This window comes from Sciurus vulgaris (genome assembly GCF_902686455.1).
Source record: "Sciurus vulgaris genome assembly, contig: HiC_scaffold_177_arrow_ctg1, whole genome shotgun sequence".
Lineage (NCBI taxonomy): Eukaryota > Metazoa > Chordata > Mammalia > Rodentia > Sciuridae > Sciurus > Sciurus vulgaris.
This window is the reverse complement of record NW_027632876.1, coordinates 1,263,516-1,285,761: the sequence shown is the minus strand read 5'-3', so window position 1 is coordinate 1,285,761 and position 22,246 is coordinate 1,263,516. Positions and strand designations below refer to the sequence as shown.

At 36.2% G+C, this 22,246-nt stretch overlaps 2 pseudogenes across 2 annotated transcripts; both read right to left on the bottom strand.

The window, feature by feature from the left end:
• Positions 1-4,659: 4,659 nt before the first annotated feature.
• On the bottom strand, positions 4,660-5,505 carry LOC306652322 (ras-related protein Rab-9A-like; annotated as a pseudogene). The gene has a single exon. The product of its transcript is annotated as a ras-related protein Rab-9A-like (transcript).
• Positions 5,506-13,990: 8,485 nt separating this feature from the next.
• LOC306652313 (protein C19orf12-like) lies at positions 13,991-14,220 on the bottom strand (annotated as a pseudogene). Its single transcript has one exon. The product of its transcript is annotated as a protein C19orf12-like (transcript).
• Between the last annotated feature and the right edge of the window lie 8,026 nt (positions 14,221-22,246).

Here is a 22,246-nt window from a genome sequence, read left to right as displayed (position 1 = left end):
GGGATGTGACTAAAAATGGGTATGGGGTTTCTTTTCATTGTGAATGAAAATGTTCTAAAATTGATGGTGGTTATGATTGTACATTATAAGTAAACAAAAACTTTCTGAATGGTACAGTCAAACTATGACTTTCATTATATGAATTGTGTATCAACTTTAAATTTTAAAAAAGAAGATTCCCATCTAAATGTACTTATGTATCTGGTTGGTGGGATTACATATATATTTTTAGTTCTTCAGAATTCAATTCATTATCTAAGTTATATCCAATCAACATTTACACTTTTTAAATTTTTTTTAGTCATAGATGGACACAATACCTTTGTTTATTTATTTATTTATTATTTTTTTATGTGGTACTGAGTATCCAAGCCCATTCCTCACACATGCTGGGCAAGTGCTCTACCACTGAGTCACAATCCTAGCCCCAACAACTGTAATTGGAAAATAAGGAAATTTTTGAAATTCTAATATAAACATGGACAATTTTAATAATCACTTATAAAAGAAAGGATATAAAATACTTGCATATTCTGCAGGTATGCAACATAAATATATAATACTAGTAATGGAAAATAGAATAAAATGAAAATAAGTTTGCAAAAGTGATAAAAATTTGCATGAATTTTAAAAACTTTAACCTTTTGTGGATGGTAATGTTTATCTTTACAAGTATGGGAAATGACCACATTTGCCTCACAAATTGAATTGGGGTTTTATTTGATGTTGAAAATCCTTATGACAACGTTGTCAAGGACAGGTGCCCTCTTCATTCTTCAAATCTTCACTGGATACATTTTCCCTATTTCTTCCTGGAACTTTCCCTTCTCCTAATTTTTCGCTGTTGTTCAATCTGAGTTTTCTTTTTCAAATTGTGTTACTTTATCCAAAGTTTTTCATTTCCTATAATGTCCTAAAGTATTTAAGTTTTAACTTTGAATAATTTTTCTTAATAATTTAAACTTTTTATTTATTCAGTTTTTTGAATTTTATTTTTTGAATCTTAATTGGTTATATTAGTGGTTTATAAATATCACATTTATTTATATCTCATTTTTGCCTACTAACATTCTCTTTTCTAATTTATTTCACTTCATTTTCATTGCTTTTCTATTTTAAACTTTATATATATGTAAGTTAGGTATAACTCTCATTTTTCTTTTTCCTTGTTGTTACCACGGAGTGAAAGATAAAAGTTCCTCTGATTCGGCTTTATCTGATGTATATATGTATATATATAAAACAGGTATAAATACAACAGATATATATGTATATATAGGTGACAGCCTTCTGGGTGGCGAACACCACCAAGGGCCCAGGGCGGGAGTGCCCCTCGGTGGAAGGGGGACCCTTCTAGAGAGGAAGGCGTCTCAGGGACCTCAGGGACCGCCTTCAATGAAGCAGGCAGGGACAGCGAGTTGTCCCCGGGCCAGGCCAGAGAAGCGCTGCTGCTGCTGACCCAGCACTTCGCCCAGCCCAGCAGCGCGCGTGCCCGCAAACTCCTCCTCTCATTCCTCTGCCTGCGCGGCTCTTGGTTCCACCCAGCGGATGTTGCTCTAGAGCTCGCGCCCAGCACCCAGAAGACCATTCTCCTGGACAACTTCGGGAACGCCAAGGAGCAGACTTCCAACTTCCGAGAAGCAAGGGTGAGTCCCCCCACTTCCCCAAGCAAGCCCCCCCGAGGCCACCGGGCCTGGCCTCCCAGGGCGTCAGGACGCTTCATTCAGCACCTAAGGCGGTGGCCCTGTGCGAGCGTCCTCCACCTCTGGCGGCTTTTCCTGGCCCTGGCGCCATGCCTGGCCGCCCATAGCCTCTGCTCCTAATGCTGGTGACCCCAGCTGGCATTCGCCCTCCCCTGCCAGGCGGAAAACCCAGGCGAGCAGAGAGGCAGAAAATCGAGGCGTCAGCCGGGCATCTGTTTGGGGCATCTGGTCGTGCACAGAAGCCAGGCAGGTGTGGGTCTGAAAACAGGCAGTTTGTGCGTTACACCTGTGCTACCAGTGCTAGTAGGAGGGCTGGAAGGAGGAAGGCTGGGAGAAAGGAGAGGAGGAGCGGGCCAGCACAAGCCAGGACCGCCACAACCAGGTAGAGGAAGAGTTCTTGGGGTGGGACAGGCCCTCCTACCACTTAGAGAAGCTTCAGTCCACTTTTTAAAAGTGAAATACTAAATGAAGGAGACAGAAGGACTAGAGAAAAAGCAAGAGGGTAGAATGTGGGCGGGGGTAAACGTGAACAGAAAGGGCCAGCGCATGCTGGGGAACCAGGGTCGCGGGGCAGCTCTTTCCAGTGAGGAGAGCTGCCATTTGGGCAGGTGCCATAGCCACTGCCAGAGGCGGCATATGACACAACTGCCGGTGGGTGGGGCTCCCTTGGCGCTGGGAGCGCATACCAAGGGTCAAGTCCGTGTCTTCCCGGATCCCATGCTCCTCGTGGGTCCCCGAAGGTGGCAGCCGCGCAAGATGAGTTGAATTGAAGTGCAGCCTCAGTCAGGGACTTGAGAGCCTAAGGACAGCGGCTTTCTGAATGCTGCAAAGAATACCAATAGATGGTGACCCACACTACCCCAGCGTTTTGGAGAGGCACAGAGGACCAGCGTGGGCGGCCACCTGTAGTTCAACTGTCAGATGACGACTGCACTTGCCACCCAGCACTTAGCAAAGCCAGTTGCAGTAGTGGATGACCTGGTTTATTGGCTTATCCTTGCTAAAGAGTAAAATATTTTGAATCTAGTAGGAAATGTTTTTGCTAGAGGAGTTAAAAGAAGGAACTGTGGAGGGAACGAAAGGTGTTTTCTGTCAGTTTGGGGCTGGGGTGGGACTGGAACCTGTGGAAGGTGGTCTGCTGCAGAGTTGGAGCTCCAGGACTGAGATTGGGACTGAGTTCCTATAATGGGACATGAATAAGGCAAGAGTTGGACGAAAAGAGAGCTGCGGTTGCCCCACCCAGCTTACTTTGGCTTTGATTTTGTGTCTGTCTGATGTGGGATTCAAGGCACCAACCTTCAGGACTGGTGGAGCTGTTGGGTTGAGTGTGTGTGTGTAACCCTGCCTGTGCACCCTTCACTCACCTTAAAAACGTTTTATTCTTTTTATAAATACACATTTGCTAAGTGGCAAGAGAAGGCAGAGACAGAGTGCTGTATAGAACTTGTATAGACTCAGGGCTCAATGCCAGAAAGAAGGATGCACAGAGTCTGCCCAGTAGGGCAGGCCAGATGGCATTCTGGGCCCTGGAACACTTGGTTGGTGGGTGTGAGCTGACAGGGGCTCTGATCCAGGACTGATCGGTCCTGGGCACGACAGAGACTTCCCAGTCTAGTCCGAGATCCCGGGTGGCATTGCAGTGTCACCTGGGTTCAGCACACTTTGTTCAGGGCCTTGTGGGCAAATTCAGGCAGCACAAAGCCTGCAAGGTGCACATCCGTGTTGTAGTATTTCAGCTTCATGTGCTTCACCTATGTCTGTATCAGGCGTTGCCAGGACTCTTGGAAATTGGTGCTCTGGGTTTTGCTGCATAGCATGAAGCTGATTTGGCCACCATTAGGTGGGGAATGGTGCAGCAGGCATAGGCCATCATCATGAAGAACTGCCACATCTCCTTGATGAGGTCCAGGTGCAGCTTTTGGCAGTCGCCCCTGGCAGCAGAGGATTGTAGCTCAGTGGTAGAGTACTTAGCTAGCATGGGTGAGAAACTGGGTTGGATCTTCAGTACCACATTAAAAATAAATGAATAAATGTTAAATTCTTTAAAAAAAGAACATTACACAGAATTATGGAATAATGTCACAACTAAGTTACTGACTTTGACACAATATACTTGTCATAGTTTCCTTAATTTTAATAGCACACATTTGTGAACGTGTCTATATAAATGTGTAAATTTAGTTTTGTTTCCCACTTGTCTTTGTTGTGCTACTACTACCGATACCATACTGAGGAGTTTCACAAGAATCCCTTTTGCTGTCATTTTATAACTTCAGTCACCTCCCTCCTAGCTCCCTTTGCACTCAAACTCCAATTATCAATAATCTGTTGTCTATTTCCAAAATGTTTCCATCTTAAAATGTTACATCACTGGAATTATACAGTATATAAGCTTTTGAGTTTTAATTTCTAAAAATATAATTCAACTGATGAATATGTATATATTGATGGAATGTTTCTTTTTATTATTATCCATAAAAGGAAGGTATCACAATTTTCCTTATAATTTATCTTTTAAAAATACCTGATTATTTTCTGGGTTTGCTATTACAAATAAAACTGTTATGAACATTTGTAGATAGTATTGGCATTTCAATGACTAAAATGAATCTGTAGATTAATTTGGGTAGTGTAACCATTTTAACAATATTAATTATACCAATCCATGAACATTTGAGGTCTTTCTACCTTGAAGTGTTTTCTTTGGATCATTTCTTCAGTGTTTTGTAATTTTTTTTTTTTTTTTTTTTAATGCATTAGGTTTTAATCTTTAACATTTAACATTATTGCTTTAGGAAGTCATTTCCCTGAACCAAGAATAGACTGCTAATTACATAAAAATATACAGATATAAAAGTAGTTCTCCAAAGTAGTTCTCCATTTTCCGAGGGGGGGGGAACAATCCATGTATAACTTCTACAATAGTCAAGTTTTTTGTTTTAATTAATTTGTGGTCATCTCATTAGCTCTAACTTACATATTTAAATTAAAGAAACATTATTAGACAACCATTACAATTTATAAATGTAAGGTGCCATTACTGAGTAAATAGATTCCTCCAGAGTGTATGTGTCCTCTCTCCCACCAACTAATGAAGCAGCAATAAACATTAGTTTAAATTCATTAGTAGATGATACACTGCTGCAAACACTAATCCTCTTATCCACCCTCATGTGCACGTATGAATTAGTTAGAACACACCAATAATCTATCAATCAACAGCAAGATGAGCTTGGCTTGGGCTTTCGGTGGAGATTGACTGTGTCTGTCTGAATCAAGTGATCTGACCTATCCTCAGTAGCAAGAACTCATCGAACCGCTTCCTCAAAGGCTGCTGCAACATTGGTGGCATCTTTTGCACTTGTTTCAAAGTAAGGATAGTCGCCGTTGTCCCTGCACCAGGCTTGGGCTTCTTCTGTGGATACCTGCCGCTCACTTATGTCGATCTTGTTGCCTAAAATCACAAAAGGAAAACTTTCGGGCTCTTTTACATCTGCATAATATGATTAATTCTTTCTTCCAGTTACTCAAGTTCTGGAAGCTCTGTGAATCATCAACACTAAAAGTGAGCAGGCAACAGTCAGAACCTCTGTAAAATGGTGTCCTCAGGCTTCGGAATCGCTCTTGGCCAGCTGTGTCCCAAATCTGCATGGTAACAAAATGTCCATCCACCTCCAAATCTTTGTTTAAATATTCCACACCTATTGTATGGAAGAGCTGGGCATCAAACTTGTTTAGTTACATATCTGTTCATAAGGGAACTCTTCCCAACTCCACCATCTCCCAGGAGAATTACTGCCATTGTTAATCTTAGAAGTTTTGACTTTGGAACCCTTAGTAGCTCAGTTCAAGCATCATTACCATCGCGAACACACAGAGGACGCCCGGGGAGCTCGGGCTGGCTCGCCTTGGGTGCAAGGAGGGCAGAGAGAGGGTCAGGGTCTGAGTGAGCAAGAGACGACAGCAGAGGCACTACCCGACTCCAGCTCCAGCTGCTCGGTCCAAGGGCGGAGGGAAGAACATGGCGACCGGCCGGGGCGGGGCCCGGGGAGGCGGGGCCTGTTTTGTAATTTTCATTGTAAATATTTTTCTCATCCTCAGTTAATTCATTTTACATGAAGGATACTGCCTGTAAGTCTTCTTTATTGTTGTGACCTTGTCATATTTAGTACCACATGATACTGTCCTTCATAAAATGAGTTAGAAAGTGATCCTTTCAATTTTATACAATAGTTTGAGAATTAGTGCTTTTTTTCCCCAAAAAAATCTGTTCAAATTCTGCAGTGAATCTTGGATTTTCTGCTCAGTCTTTCTATTCCTATTTCAATATTATAAGTTATTACTGATGTGTAAGATTTTCTATGTCCTTTTATTCCAATTTCAGTGTTTTGTCTCCAAAATTTTGCCCATTTTAAGATTTTAAAATTTATTGGCATATATTCTTTCAAAATATTTCTTAGTGATCTTTTAAATTTTCATTCATGTCTATTCTGATGTCATCTTCTCCATCTTTAATTTAGTTGAGTTTTCTCCTTTTCTTCAGCTATTTAGCTAAGGCCTTTTGTTCATCTTTTCAAAGGACCAACTCTCAGTTTTACTAATCCCTTGTATGTTCCTTAGTCACTACGGGGTTATACTCTGAGCCTTTCTATTTATTCCCATTAATTTGGGAGTTTGTTTTTTTTTTTAAGTAAGAATTTTAGGTGGCATATCATGAGGGTATTTATGTAAGAGCTCCTACTTTGTTAATGTAATCATTCATTCTGTAAATTATTTCTTTAGGCTACTTTAGGTATATCTCACAGATTGAAGTATGTTTTGTTCCATTTTCATTTAATTCAAGGAAACTTTAAATTTCCCCACTGGTTTTTTTTCAGTGACCACGGTTCATTAAATAATGTGTTGCTAAATTTCCATGTATTTGTATAATTTTCTGCATTTTCTCCTTGTTGATTTCTATTTTTATTCCATTTGTGATAAGATGTAATAAATTATTTCAATTCAAAAATTTGTAAAGAAGTACTTGTGGAATATATGTGGTAGATTTGGGAAAATCTACATGTTGATGAAAAGAATGTGTAATCTGCATATGTTAGGATGGAATCTTCTGTGGACATTTGAGAAATCCACTTAATGTTATTAATATAACTATTGATTATTCATTGACTTTTGTCTGGAATTTCTATCTGTTCATGAGAGTGTGGTATTAAAGTGATTCATCATTCTTATATCAAGGCCTATATCACCCTTTAGTGTATGGTACTATTCATTTTATGAAATAGGGGGCTCCAAATTTCAGGACATTTACATGCGTAATTGTTATAGCTTCTTGATGTATTGTTCACATTGATCAATATATAGTGAAAATTATTTGTTTCACAGATCTTGTTTTAAAAGTGTAATTTGTGAAATATAATTACTGCTATCCTGTTTTAAAATTCATTTGCTTTTAGTACTTTTTCTGTCTTTTCACTTTCAGTCTGTCTGCATTTAGATAAGTTCCTTATATGTAGCACACTGTTAAGTCTATTTATTTTTTCATGTATTTAGTCAGCCTGTTGTTTAATCAGAGAATTCAGACTATTTAATATCAGAATTATTATTAAAATGTATGTGTTTTTCCTGCCATTTCAGTGATTATCTTCTGGTTGTTTGTGAATATTTGTTGCTCATTTAGTCTTCTTTATACCTTTCTAAGTTTGATGGCCTACTACATAAATATTGATTCCTTCCTATATCTCTTTAGCATGCTACACACTTTGTGAGTTATTCTTCACATAGTCTCATGATTATGATTGTCTTTATTTCTCTTGAGTGTAGATCGGGTTCTCTTAACATCATCTATAATGCTGTTCTAGTGATTATGAATTCCCTCTGTTTATGCTTATTTTGACATGTCTTTGATTATTCTTCAATTCTGAATGATAACCTTGCTCTTATATTAATGTTCTTTGACAGTTATTTTCTTTCAGGACTTGAAGCACATTATTTCATGCCCCTATGGCCTTTAGAGATTTGACTGTAAAATCTGTTGTTTGTCTAATGGGTTTTCATTTATTGTAGCATGACTCACCTTCTTTTGCAATTTAATATTCTTTTCTTCTGCATTTTGACAACTTACCTATAACATGTAATTTAGTTGTTCATCTCTGATTATTTCTATATTGGAGCTCTAAACATCCCTGAAACATGGATGTCCATGTCTTTCCTAATACTTGAGAAATTTGTGGCTCTTATTTCAATTTATATTTTTCCTATGCACTCTGAATGTAGCTTTTCACCTTATGGTATGCTAATTATATGAATGTTTGATATTTTAATGGTGTTTTGGAGGTTTCTTCTTTTTATTTATTTATCTGAATATAATATTTTGGCAAAATCATCTCTGAATTCAGATATTCCCTGTACCTTTTGATCTAGTCTAGTATTTTAGTATTCAAATGAGTTTTTATATAACAAAGTTATTGAGTATTTCATTTCTAAGATTTGAGTTTGGTTCTTTTCCCCTGAATTTTCTCTTTATTTGATTTCTCTTTTATATTCTGTATCTTTTTCCTTAAGTCTCTGAATTGTTTATTTGTATTCTCTCAGATTTCACTAAGGTTTTTTGAATCATCCTTTGAATTCTTTGTCTGGTATTTCATCCATATTGGTATTTTTGGAATGATGATATGGAACTATAAATTTTAGATGATGACACATTACCTTGATTTTCTATATTGCTTGTGTTGCTATGGTAAGATTTGCTCATCTGCTGGGATGGATGTTTCTTGAATTTCATGTGGTGCCATCATAGTGCAACTTTCTTCTGTCAATGTGACAGGTTTATTGTATAAAGTGAGTTTATTTCAAACTGGACTCCACAGTGTAATCTTCTTCTATGTCCTTGTTTGCAATTTATGGATTTATGTACAGAGTGTACTGCATCATGGTCAGAGAGACCTCTGCCTCTTTAAGACATGTAAATATGGAATAACTCTAATACTCAGGCAGGTGTATTATAGACAGTAGAGCATGTCATAGAACACAAATAGAAAGGCAGAGAAAGAAAAGAAAATCAAGAATTCATCTTAGCCAAAGGGCTTAGAATATTTCTCAATAAGTTCTCTAAGGCTTAGGTTTATTTTGGGGGGGTTTGTGGAGTCTGAAGTATATTCAAATCATAAACATTTCTTTGTGTATATTATTTAATATTGTTATTAGCATTATAATTATCTCCTTTTAAATCATTATTTGAATTAAGTGGAATGGTATTTTGGTTATGGGTAGTTCTTTTGAAATTTCTATGAATTTTCTCACTATATTGAATGATAGCATTTCCAACTATGTTCTTATCAAATTTCATAAATTTCAGCTTTTCAATAAAATTAGAGATTTGGTACATAGCTAATTTTATTTTATATAGTTCAATAGGAACTTACTTATAAATTTATAACAGTATAAAATTTCAATGTAATGGTATATTGAATATATTATACTTTTTCAGATTTAAATATTTATATTCGTATTTATTTAGCTTTCTTGTATACATTTGTAATATAACATTCACTTTATTTTATGCATGGTATAATCATGTGCATTGTTATATTTATGTATTTTGTTGTAAAATTTACATAAGTTGATATAGTTTTCATGTGTACACATATACCCATTCCACCATAATAATTTATTCAAGCCAATTAGTGTTGGCTTTTTTTGGTGCCATCCCTTTTTTGTATATTCCATAGTGACAGGTTCACATGCCCATCTAGTGTTGGCTATTATCCTGATTAAATTACTCTTCTTCCTTCTCTTTACTTCATTAAATATTACCTCTTCAGAAAGAGTGCACAGATAATTTAACAGACAGGTTTGTAAATATACAACTCTAACCTCCTTAGCAAAAAACTTTATGATAGCTTACCTATATTTAATTTAATGTATAAAATAAAGCTAACTACATTGAGGAGGCACCTGTGTGAGACAATAAATATGAGAGATAACTACCTATAATTTTTTTGGCTTCTATTGCATTAGTTACTGTACTTTAAGAAATACACCTTTAGTTGAGTTTTCCTTTTTGGCTACTAGGTTTTTTAATCCTAAATATCTACTATACAAACATAGTTTTCTGTGTGATAAAAACCATATGATATTCTAAAACATCTGTTGGGATATTAATGTATTTATATTTTTCCATTTCTTATTGCATGGTTTTAGTATCTTTGAAATTGCATTTCTTTCCTGCTTGGTTTTATTTTGTTCTGTTTTAATGCAAGCTATTTCCAGCATATATTTTAGAATAGTATTACAAATTTTATTGGAATGCAAGTGATGAAGCAGTATGTTTTAATTAGTGGACATTACAAAGGTAACTTTTTCCCTCCTGATGGAATAACAGCAGTGCTCAACATTTATAGCTGCTTTTTCCTGAATTGATCATTTCCTCTACAAAGAAATCTTCCCATATCTTAACTTTTGTACTAAAACTTAACAACCATCCTTCTTAGACTGAGAATGGCCTGTTTTCTCACTCTTTAGCTCATGGAATTTTATTGCATGTATTAAGTAGAATTATCAATAATTATTTAACAGCAGGAGCAGGGAGGGTGGTCACCAGTGGAGAGGTGTTGGTGGTGAGGCAAGGGAAGATTCAAGTGGAAGATTGCCCTCTGGATGATGCATCCTGGAAGCTGCAATAGGGGCACCTGCCCCTGCCCCAGCTTCCCAGGCCTTGGACTGGCACATCTGCACCGATGCAGAGAGCTGCAAGAGGTTACCTTCAATGGAGCTACTACTGTGGTTCAGGCTTCCCTATGCAAACCCAGGCAAGAACATGTAACAATAAAGTATATCAACCTGGAAAATTCCAGACCAGAATTTATGAACCATTAAAACAAATTCATGTCATGAGTCAGTGCAGCCCCCAATGTAGTGACCTATTACAACTCTTTTGTGGTAAAAGTTGAACTTGGCCTGGTCATGAAATTGCTCAGTGGAGGCTCAGTTTTAGACATCATCAAATACATTGTCAACTGAGGAGAGCACAAGAAAAGAGTGGAAGAGGCAGTAATAGCAAAAATTCTTAAAGAGGTTTTGGGAGGCTTAGGTAATCTACACAGAAATGGTCAGATTCATAGAAGTTTGAAAGCTGGTAATATTCTTCTGGTTGAGGATGGTTTTGTATAAATTGCAGATATAATACATAAAAATATATAGAACAGTGCCTGAGTCATTTGCATTTGTGGGAGGTATAAAATCATTACCCTTTCAAAGATATTCCCATCCTAATCCCCAAAATTAGAGATGATTCAATGGTTTTAGATCAGAGGAAATTAAAGTTGTAGGGAGAATTAAGGTTTCAATCAGATGATAAATAGATCACCCTAGAACAGCTAGGTTAACTCAATGAAAATGCAAGCGAATTTCAAACTTGAAAGATTTTAGAAGATTCAAGAGAAAACATGATAAAAAGCAAATTTGGAATTGTGCAAAATGAAGCCTCCTTCTGGTTCTCCTAGTGTGAAAGATCATCAGAAGCCCCAGGCCAAGAATGCCACTAACTCCTAGAAGACAGAAATAGCAAAGCGTGGGATTCTTTCTTCAGTCTCCAGGCTTTATTTAATCTAATAAGTAATAATATTTTTGCAACAGCAATCGGAAACACTTGAATGCTCAACAAGTATTACTTTTCATAAATTCCATAAATTTAAAGATGAATAAAATTAGCAAAACAGGAATAAGAAACATTGCTAAGATCATTTGTAAACTTTAGAATTAGAGTATAATTGCCGATTGTCTAAATTAATGAATATCCTTAGTTGTAATCATAGTGCTAAAGTATTTAATGCATTTAACTACCAGAAAAACTTAAAGAGAAAACCAGCCTAATGTATATAGCTTTTATTAAATTTTCATCTATTATAGTTAAATAAATCATTCAAAAATCAAACATTTCTAATTATCAGAGGTCAAAAGACATGTAGGTTAACTTCTAAATCTCATTAGATTTTATAAAACCAATTTATGATAAATTATAAAATATATGCAATATGTTTTTGTACATTTTATGGTACTCAGTAATAAATTTTTTATCATTTCACAATGAATATTTGCATTTTAATTCCTGAATAGCTTAAGTAACATTATGTCACATATAACTACAACAAAATCAGGTTGTATACATTGAAATAACCACTTTTTAGTGAGATTTATGTAAATACATGTAGGTTTAGACTTCTAAATTCATATGCTAATTCTCTGTGCATAGTGTATACCAAATTTAGACTATTTAGGAATAATTTTTTTTTGTAATGTGGGAAGAAAAAATTTGAAGTTCCTATTTATATAACACCGATTCACTGCAATATAGTCAAGGATAACAAAACTTTATATACATAGTAAATACAATATTCCAGAGAAAATATTTTTTTAAGTATGCTTCACAGGTATTTGATAAACATTTATTGAATAAAATAAAAGTTATTCCTTTATATTTCAAGTTCCACATACACAAAATAGTATGCATTAAAGGAGGCCATTTTATGAGTAGAATTATTTTATAAAATAATATTAATTAAATATTCAATGCATTAGTAAAACAAATTTTATGTGTATATTTTTGTTGATTATATTTTATTATACTAAAATAAAGATAAACCAATAGAATTGAATGTATGGAAATACAGTAAAATTATTTGTAGACAAATACCAAAGGGACATGTCATCAATGTTTTAGATTTAAATATTTGATGTGAACCAAGCCTAAGAATTCTTTTCTTTCCCTAACTGTGATGATTATAAGTTTAAGTAATCATTTTTCATGTTCTTCAACAATTTGAGAGAATTGTATGTATTCTATTTCCCAGAAAAAAAAAAATTTGTAAAATAATTTAATTTAAAATATGGGTATTTAAATACATAAGTATGTACTCAAACTGTAATTAAATAATTATTTGTAAAATTAATTAAAATTGTAATTATTTTCTGAATTCTTTAAATTTCTTATCTTTCATATAGTAACATGATGATCTGCATCCTAGTAGGAATACAATTTAAAATAATTTCTAACTCAGTTGCATGGTCTACTTCACTGCATTAACTTTGAAACATTTTATTGCATTTCTTTTTCAGTGAGTCTTGGTATTAGACCATGATCTTTGTTAGCTTTCTTATAGTCAAATGTATATTATTTATGATAAACTTTAATAGATAACCGAATAGTAAAATGGTATTTTGTGGAGTTGGTGATAAAATGGAGAAAGATTTTAAATTTGTGTTAAAAGGCTCATGATCAATGATTTCATTGTAGAATAAAAGCTTAGACTGGACCCAGTGGCACATGGCTGTAATCCCAGTGGCTAGGGACGGTGAGACTGGAGGATCATGAGTTCAAAGCCAGCCTCAGCTAAAGCAAGATGCTCAGCAACCCAGTGAGACTTTGTCTCTAAATAAAATATAAAATAGGACTGCGGATGTGCCTCTGTGCCCCAATATCCACTCCCCCCCAAATAAAAGAACTTAGGAAAAGCAATTTTTTTTTTAGAAAAAAGTGTGATTTGTCAAGTATTTCTGAAGGCAAAGTGAATACAAAATTAGGGGAATCTTTAGGGTGGACACATTTATTACAGATGGGTTAGTATCCCACTATCTCAGAGCAATACTTTGTACTGAAAATATTTCATTTAAAATGCCAAACTCGGGAACTACCATAAGTTTTCAGATGAGAAACAAGATACTAGGGAGAGGAGAGTGAGGTGTGCAGCTAGTGGGAGACAGGCCCAACCTGCTTGGCATTTGAGAATTTACTCAACAACAGCCACCCCTGTGAGGCCACTGAGAAGTCACTGGGCAGAAAGGGGTACCCATGAGGTAAACATGATTGTGCCATAGACCAGCTCTGAGTGAAACCCTGAATCCAGGGGGTCCAGTCCTGCAACAAGCGTCTGGAAGAGAAGCCATCTTCACAAGATGAGGAGAAGGAAGTATACTTAGCAAATTAGCTGAACACAATAACCTCTTCCAGATTCCCGAAAGTCAAGGCCTGCAATGCTAAGCCTTTGCTCTTTCCAGTTTCACAGTTAAGAAGTGCTGCCAGTGCACATCAATACACATGAGCGTGAAACACGGCTTCTTCATAAATAACTGCTGGCCATGACTGGTATGGTGGTAGCCTATGCAGGAGGACCTTCCACTCCAGTGTAAGATAATTCACTGATGATGTGCAGATTTCTCAGGGGGATTCACTGGGCTTCCCCAGACTCCTCAGTTACCTTGGAGAGTCAGAGTCATTGAAGCATAACCCCCAATTCCCAGGAAGAGCAGCCTAGTCATCATACTGAATTTCAGCCTGCAGCTCTTTGGTGACATAGTTCACCAGCATCGCCATTAGCTGCTCATAACCAGAGTAGTCAGTTGCACAGTGTCTGTCCAATCCAAGTGCCTGACACTGGCAGTGGCTTCATTAAAGTGCTTCTGCTGCAGCAGGAGGCAGCTCTATTAAGATCTGTGGAATTGGCTTGAATTGTCCACTTGTCATCCAGGCACCTAATAGACCTCCATCAGCCCCCCAGGTGGTGAGGAGGGCCTGCCACATGCCTCTAAGGTCAAGGGCCACTGTGCGCCCTTGAGGGACTGACGCCTGCTGGAGCCCACATCATCCTCCCTGCCCCTACCAGCCCCTGCCCGGACACCACCCAGCTCAGGCTCTGGCGTGCTCACCAGAGGCTTCCCCAGGCTGCCACATAGACCCACAGGCAAAGGAATTATTTAAGAGCAAATTGAATATTTATTATGGTTAACTGATTCTATGGGTACATCTAAATTTGAGGTAAAATAAAATGTAACTACTGCTACTGCTGCTGAAAAGAAAAGATATATTGAAAGGGAGAATAATTTAATCTTATTAAATCAAATTTAATTTTTTAAAAATTTGAGTAATAAATAAACATCATCTTTCTTCTGAAAAATTTTCAAGTCAAAAATCTCTTATTTCATACAGTTGATTTCAATTTTTACCATTGTTCATATTTTATACCATTCTGATATATACATGTTTGTTTATTTATGTTTGTACCAGGACCTGAGATCAGGGATACTTAACACTGAAACACATCCCCAGCCTAATTTTTAAATTTTTATTTTGAGACAAGGTTTTGCTAAGTTGCTTGGGGCCTCACCAAGTTGCTGATGCTGTCCTCTAACTTGTGATCCTCCTGCTTCTGTCTCCTGAGTCACTGAGATTACAGGAGTTCACCACTGCACCCAGCCCCAATCACATTGATTAAATTGTGTTTAATCTACAGGATATTTTCTAGATAATTAATTTTTAATATGTGACTCCTTATCAGTTTCCTTTTCTTTCATGTTGCTTTATAAAAATAGTCACTATGACTTTTTGACTCCCTAATAACCCTTTAGTTCTCAGTTTAAACTTCTAATCCTTATAAAGAAAGGTTAGCCTTTCCCAGTGCTGTGTCAAACCTGGTCTTCATAAATTTTGGGCAACTCATTTCTATAGTGCTTTTTTTTAAGCAAATATTTTCTGTTTCCTTTACCAAATTTTAAGCTACTTGGGAGCAGGAACCATATCCAGTTTTCTTCTCTCAGGATTTTGTGTGTGCTGGACACATAAAAGGTGTGGTGGTACATATTTGGTGAATGCATGAATAAGTTGGGATGTGATACCATTTTATTTTGAAGCCAGGAGTAGATCATTTGACAAGCAATTTTAGGAGAGGAAAGTTTATTTGGCACTCAGTTTCATGGTCTCAGTCCTTAGATGAAGGGCTCTATTGCTCTGGGCCAGAGATGAGGCAGAACAGCCTGGTAGAAGAGTGTGGCAGAGAAAAACAGCTCAGGATGTGGCAGTTAGGAAACAGAGAGCAAGCTCCACACACCAGGTAAAAAAGCTTTTCCCCAGTGACCTAACTCCTCCAACCACTCTCTCCCTGCCTAAGTTACCACCAAGTTACTTTGTACCAGTGAAATAATTCACTGAATTAGGTTAATGTACTCATAACGCAGTCAGTTCACCTCTAAATGGTCTTGCATTGTCTAACATGAGCTTTTGGGGGACATCACATAACTAAACCATATCATACAGTAAGTTATAAAAAATAAAAAAACAAATCTTTTAAAGCTCAAATAGCAAAGTTTTATGTTGCTCAGTCTTTCCATCTTCTTTATGTTATTACAATGATGATTTTATCAGGGTTGGGACTAGAATCAATTTACATGTACATATAAAATGAAAAACTGATTACTTATTTATCCTATCTTCTAAACATGGGTTATTATAAAATTAAAATTAATTTACAGATATCTAAAACAGATTAAACTGTTTCTAAATTCAGGGATTTTATCTGTTATTCCGTCTTTATTTTCAGTAGTTTTGTTTAGGGCTAAGGTTCATATTTGCCTACTAATATAGAAGGACATTCATACTTTACGAAATATGTTTATTATTCCTGTTACAGAACATATGTAATCATTTAATCCTTATATTCGCATTAGAAGAATTTTCAGTGTTTGAAAGATAGTCATTCTTATTACCTCCTCATAAACAAAGAATGGTAAAAACATGTTAACTAATAAGAAATAACAGACTTTCTCTCAACTCTCAGTTTTGACACTAAATAATAACTATTTGAAAAATGAAAGAGAAAACATTTTGCCAAAGAGTGAGAATACAATCCCTGAATTATAAAATTTTTGAAAACAGCTGAGGCTCTTATCTTACCTGATTCCAATATAAAGAAATATTCCAATATAAAGAAATATTTATATTTATTGGAATATTTATAAATATTTATATTTATATTGGAATATATCTTTATATTCCAAATTAAAGAAATTTTATATAGTTTTTAAAGAAATTATTTAAAATATTTTTAAATAATCAAATTAATCGTATAAGCAATTTGACTAAAAAATCGTATATTAATTGCTGATTTTAGTGGATAAGATTAAATTATTGATCCTCACCTGAGGAAAACCCTAAGCAACTAATGTGTTCTTTGAGTTTGCAACTTTGACTTCTTTAATTTTTAAATCAGACTCATAGTCTAATTTTTTTGGAGGGTGGGTTTTAGTCATAGAATATATTTGCAGAGCTATGTTTCACCTTTCTTGATATGGAAATATGAAAGAATAACTGTTTGAGATATTCCTGCTTATGATATTCTATATCCACAAAAAGAATTAAACAAAATAGGCTTCTATATAGATATTTTATAATATTTTGAGCAAAAAATTAAATATTGCTGAAGAATGTTATAGAACTTTCACAGTATGAATTGTGAAAATCAAGAAAATATGTGTAATCTATGAATTTTTTTTATTTTCTGAAGTCTGTTATTAGAAGGGTATGACAGAAGAGAAAGGAACCACAGTCTCCCACCTTTCCCCACATGTGTTCTCCAGCCAGCTGCAACCCTGCCCCAGTTACATCATCCTTCCCCCTCTGTCACCCCATGAAAAGAATGAGGCACTGAGGACCTAGGAACTGGCCACTCCTCCTCTGTCATCAGGTTCTGTCAGTCAGCTGAGTACAGTTGGTCTTGAATGCATCCTTTTCCCCAAGGCAGAAACCCCACCCAGTGGGGCTCATTAAAACCTCTTATTTATAGTTTCCAAGAAGTTTTTGTATTTGGTAGTTTATTTAATTTCATTTAATCCTCACAACCTTGAGGGGTGTATATTTTCCCCATTTTTGCAGCTAAGTCACCTGAGGCTAAGAGAAGAATGACCTTTGGGAGGAAGGGCCTTTGTTTCCTGACCATGTGGCTAGTTAGTTGCAGAGTGAGGCTCAGCCTGGATTTTGTACCCTAGGAACCAAACAAGACCCTGTCTGGGGCCATTTCCAACCTCAGAGAATAGTGCAGGGTTGGGGCAGCTCTACTATCCTCCTTACTGCTGAGCCCCTACTGGAAAGCCCCTGGATAGAGAAGCAGGGAGCCCAGAGGAAAGCAAGGGAGAGACAGGTGGCTCCCTGTTCTTGCACAGAGGGGCCTGCACTGGGTGCAGACTGGGAGTCATGAGGGCCTGCAATCCTCTGTCCAGCCTTATTTAGCTCAAACTCTTTGCAGATGGGGCACTGAATTAAATATGAACAATGATTTTTTGGTTTCCAGAAGCACTTGAATGGTGAAATTCCAATAATCTGTGGGCAATTTTCAGTTGAATTTGTGAAAACTATTAAATTGAGACCCAGAACCTGACAACTTTTCAGGTACATTCTTCAGACCTCCTGAAAAACTATTCCCATGCATGCAATAGCTGATTACATGAGACATTGTACCATCATAAGGGGAAACTGCCCAGTTCCTTTTTTATTGTTTCTTGTGATTTGTTAGTCTCATAGAGTTCTAAAATCTCTTCATTTGCAGCATCTTCATGGTGTTTGCTTTATGGAGAGCTCCAAGTTAATGCCTTCCCTCATGGACCTAATCAGGTGTCCCCTCTCATGAGGTCTGAGTTGGTACAAAGGAGCAGGATCCCTTGGAGTTGCTCTGAGTTGTGTCTGCAGCCTCTGGTAGTGGGGGAAACACTTCATCTGGAAAATGCCCCAGAGTTCTGTAGGAGGCTCTAGGAAGATAAGTTATATGGGATTCTAAGATATTCTCGTGTAGTGGTTGTCTTAACAGTAATTTCTGTTGTGTTAGTCTCAAAAACCATACCATAATTATTATCCAAATTTCAATTTTATAGGAAAATAGCAGATATAGCAGAAGAGAAAACAAGGTATTTATCTTCCTTTTCTGCTAAATTGCCTGTAATTTATTTAGTCTTCATTCACACAACTAGTTCATACTATTTTTTTTTTTTAAATCAAGTTAATACCTATGGTCAAAAATGATTAGCTGAATAAAACCACATAAACATGAACAATTTTTATGTCTTTATATAGCAGTTAAAGTAGTTTAATTAAAAATAAAATAAATGTTTAAGTACTTAAAAAGAAAATGTGTGGCTATATTAGTCAGCTTTCCATTGCTATAACAAAATCCCTGAAATCAGCTTATTTTGGGTCACTATTTTGAGGCTTCAGTCCATAGTTGGCCCATTGATTTTGAGTCTTTGCAATATAGAACATCATACTGGAAGCTTACTGCAGAGGAAGTTATCATCTCATTGTAGTACTACATTAGATATTTCAGTCCAGTCCATGCAGAGTCTGGTTGAAATACACTGCTGGCCTTGGCCTTGTCATGATGGACATGTGATGTTGCCACTGGTAATTGCCATCAGTTGGTGAATGTCTGTGTCACCAGATTGAGTTCTGAAAGCTCTTGATTACTTTGTTACTCTCTTCAGATTGAGGTTCCAGGCTGAAGCATCTGGTCACCTGAGCTGGAACAAGGAAGATCTACTACTCTCTAGCTACTGTGGTGGGAAACTAGACCCCATCTCCAACAATCTCAGGAGAGAAACAGAAAAGATGGGTACTGAGAAGACCCAAATGACATATAAGGGTCATAAAGGAGTTGGAATTATCTAACAGTTACTATATAAAATGAATTGAGAGTAGTTGGTATTCTATGCATATCTTCTAAGAGCCAGTGAGAAAGAGAAAAAGCACATGTATTTGTAAGAAAAAAATTATTGATTGGATGTGGTAGGTAAAGGTGGGTACATGGGGAAGCATAGGGGACATTGGTGAAGGAAAGGGGGAAATCAAGAATGGAACTAAGTTTTTCTGTTCTGATTGGGGGCTTAATGGAGGTACTTATTATTGGATTGGGGCCACAAGAATATCATAGGATTTGTGGATCACCAGCTTGGGAATGAGTTATAATCTTCATTTTGAGAATATTCTGTTCATTGTACCTATAGGACATTCAGAGAGGAAACATGTATAGCACATAGATGAAGATTTGTATATACAGACTTGTAAACTGTAATAAATAAAGAGAATTATGAGTCACAGTCATGTTGATAGGAATTAATTTTTGGATTATATGTCATTACCTAAGGAGCAAAAGTGAGAAAAGAGCAGGTTTTAAAACATAATCCATCATGGTTGTTTAAGAAATAAGAAAATATAGGAGGAGGCCATAAAGGAAGCTGAGAAAGATTGACCCAAGTTATAGGAGGAAATGTAAGAAACATTTATTTATTTATCATGACTTCATAAATCACATGTTCTGTCTAGGAGAGTGGTATTTCATTTTAGTATAAAATTATCTGGAATGCTTGCTAAAATTTGGTCTCCCATACCCACCCTGAGATATTTCTGTTTAGCAAGTATAGAATAGTGTCCCTTTTTTGCATTTTTAGCAGGCATTCAAGATAGTGATTTCTTAAAATAGGATTTGGGAAACACCTTTCTAGAAAACCATGTGGAAATTGTTAGTGCCAGAGTTCTTAGGGTCCTGGTTCTTACCACTTAACCATTTGTGGACTGTAAGTTGGTTAAGGTTTGTTTTACATCAGTGTTAGGGATATAATATATACTTTCTGTCACTTAGAATTATTACAAGGCATGTGGAAGATGTTCTATATTATGTTCCTGACATATTAAAGGAGCTTGATAAATGTGTGTTTGTCTTTTTTTTACAACTTTAAAAACCCAGAATGCAACTGTAAACCTAAAAGACAACGAAAAAGTGGAAAGAAATCTTTATCATGAGTCTTGTGTATCATGTTTTGTAGGAGATCAGAGCCAACTGCCTCTACCTTGAATATACTGAATTAGAATTGTGTAAAATTAAGTTACTGGCTGATCTCATTATCTAGTTTCTCCTGGCAATCTCTAGTCTGTAGATGTTGAGCTGCTCAAGCTCTCCCCTGCTCAGCAGGATAGAGGCAAGGTTAAAGTGTGAAGTAGAAGCCAAGGGAAATTTAATAGGGGGAGGAAACACCTCAAACATCTGGCAGGCCACACTGTGTTATAACATACTATAAAAAGTAATACTTACAATGATACAGCTATATTTTCAAGAAAACATTTAGGTTTAAAATGCATTTTTGAGAAGTTAAGGAAGTATGTATTTTAGAAAGATTCCCATCACAATGACAATATTTCAAAAGTTTGGGAACTTAAGGGGAATAAGCTTCTGCTATGTGTGAGGTTCAATAAAATATTTTATTAGTATTTCACAATTATGCATAACTAAACTTATATATCTTGTTTCCTATGCAATTGACTTTTAACAGTTTTTAACAATCTGTGTCAAATACGGAGATGTTCTTGAAACTGTCACAGAAAACTCTGTGGAAATAGTCTGTGTATTTAAGTTTTGTGAATAGTCATGTAATGCTGAAACTTTCACTGTCCAAAAATGAAGCTAATGTAAGGGGGAAGATCAGGACTAATTATAGCCATGTCACTCCATTCACACCTCAGACTTCTTGTGCCATGGTGACTAATGGGAAATATGGCTACTTTATTTTTAATTTTTTTTACGTTTGCATACTATATGATATTTTATTTTTTCATATTTTTATTGGTGCATTATAATTATACATATGGTGGAACTTTTGTACTCATACATGTATGTGATATAACAATATAATTTAGCCAATATCATTCCCCAGTACTTCCCTTTCACTCCTCCCCACCTCTTCCTGGTTCCTTTCTTTTACTCTACTGATCTCCCTTCCATTCTAATGAGATTTCCTCCCCCAATTTTATTTCCTTTTTTCTGTCCAGCTTACACATATGAGAAAATACAGGACCCTTGACTCTCTAAACTATTTTATGACTATGGTTTTCAAATTTATTGTAAAGGAGTTAAGAATCTCCTTCTACTCATCTTTTCTGGTCCCACATCTTTACCACCACTTGGTTATTTATATGATTCTTTATCCTCAATCAAGCAACAGGGGTAAGTATTAGTTTCTTTGGCAGAATGAAGTTTTCTACTGTTACATCTTTGACTACTGGCACAGTTTTGTTACTTATCTTTGAAAACACTCTTTTTCCTTATGTCATGTTTTTTGTCAGTCCATCATGTCCATCATTATTCTGCTTTATTCTCCATTACTCCCCCCACTCCTTAGGTATTTCCACTTTCATTTGTTACACTAATAAGAATGTTAGATCTAAAGTAGAGGCAAAACACAAACTTCAGACCTAGTAAGTGAAGAGACTGAACCATTGCACAGTAGAGGGAAGAGTGACTTTTCTCCATATCTGGTCCTTGTAAACACTTTTTCTCAGTGGGGATACGGGTGAGTTTAAGGAAGTCTTTCAAAATCATCCTGAAGGGTTTTGATATATTACCTCAGATTATTTTCACTTTTTAGTCTATTATTTTCACTTTTACAGTCTCATGAATCATTGACTATTTGTGGGGCATGTTTGTGTGGTGTGTACATGTGTGTATTTCAGTGGGAAGGTAGGAAAGTTGTGATGAAGTTTTATCATGCTACCTGGCCACTTTAAAGTGCATAATATAAATTTGTTGAATAAAAGAATGCTTTAGTTTAGGTTTCTTAAGAAGAATTTTAGAACCAACATTTCTTAACTATTTGTTATTTTAACACTTTCCCTTCAATGTTTCTCTGGTTAAATATTTTGCAAAGTAGATTTGAGAGTACCAGATCCATAAAGTATTATG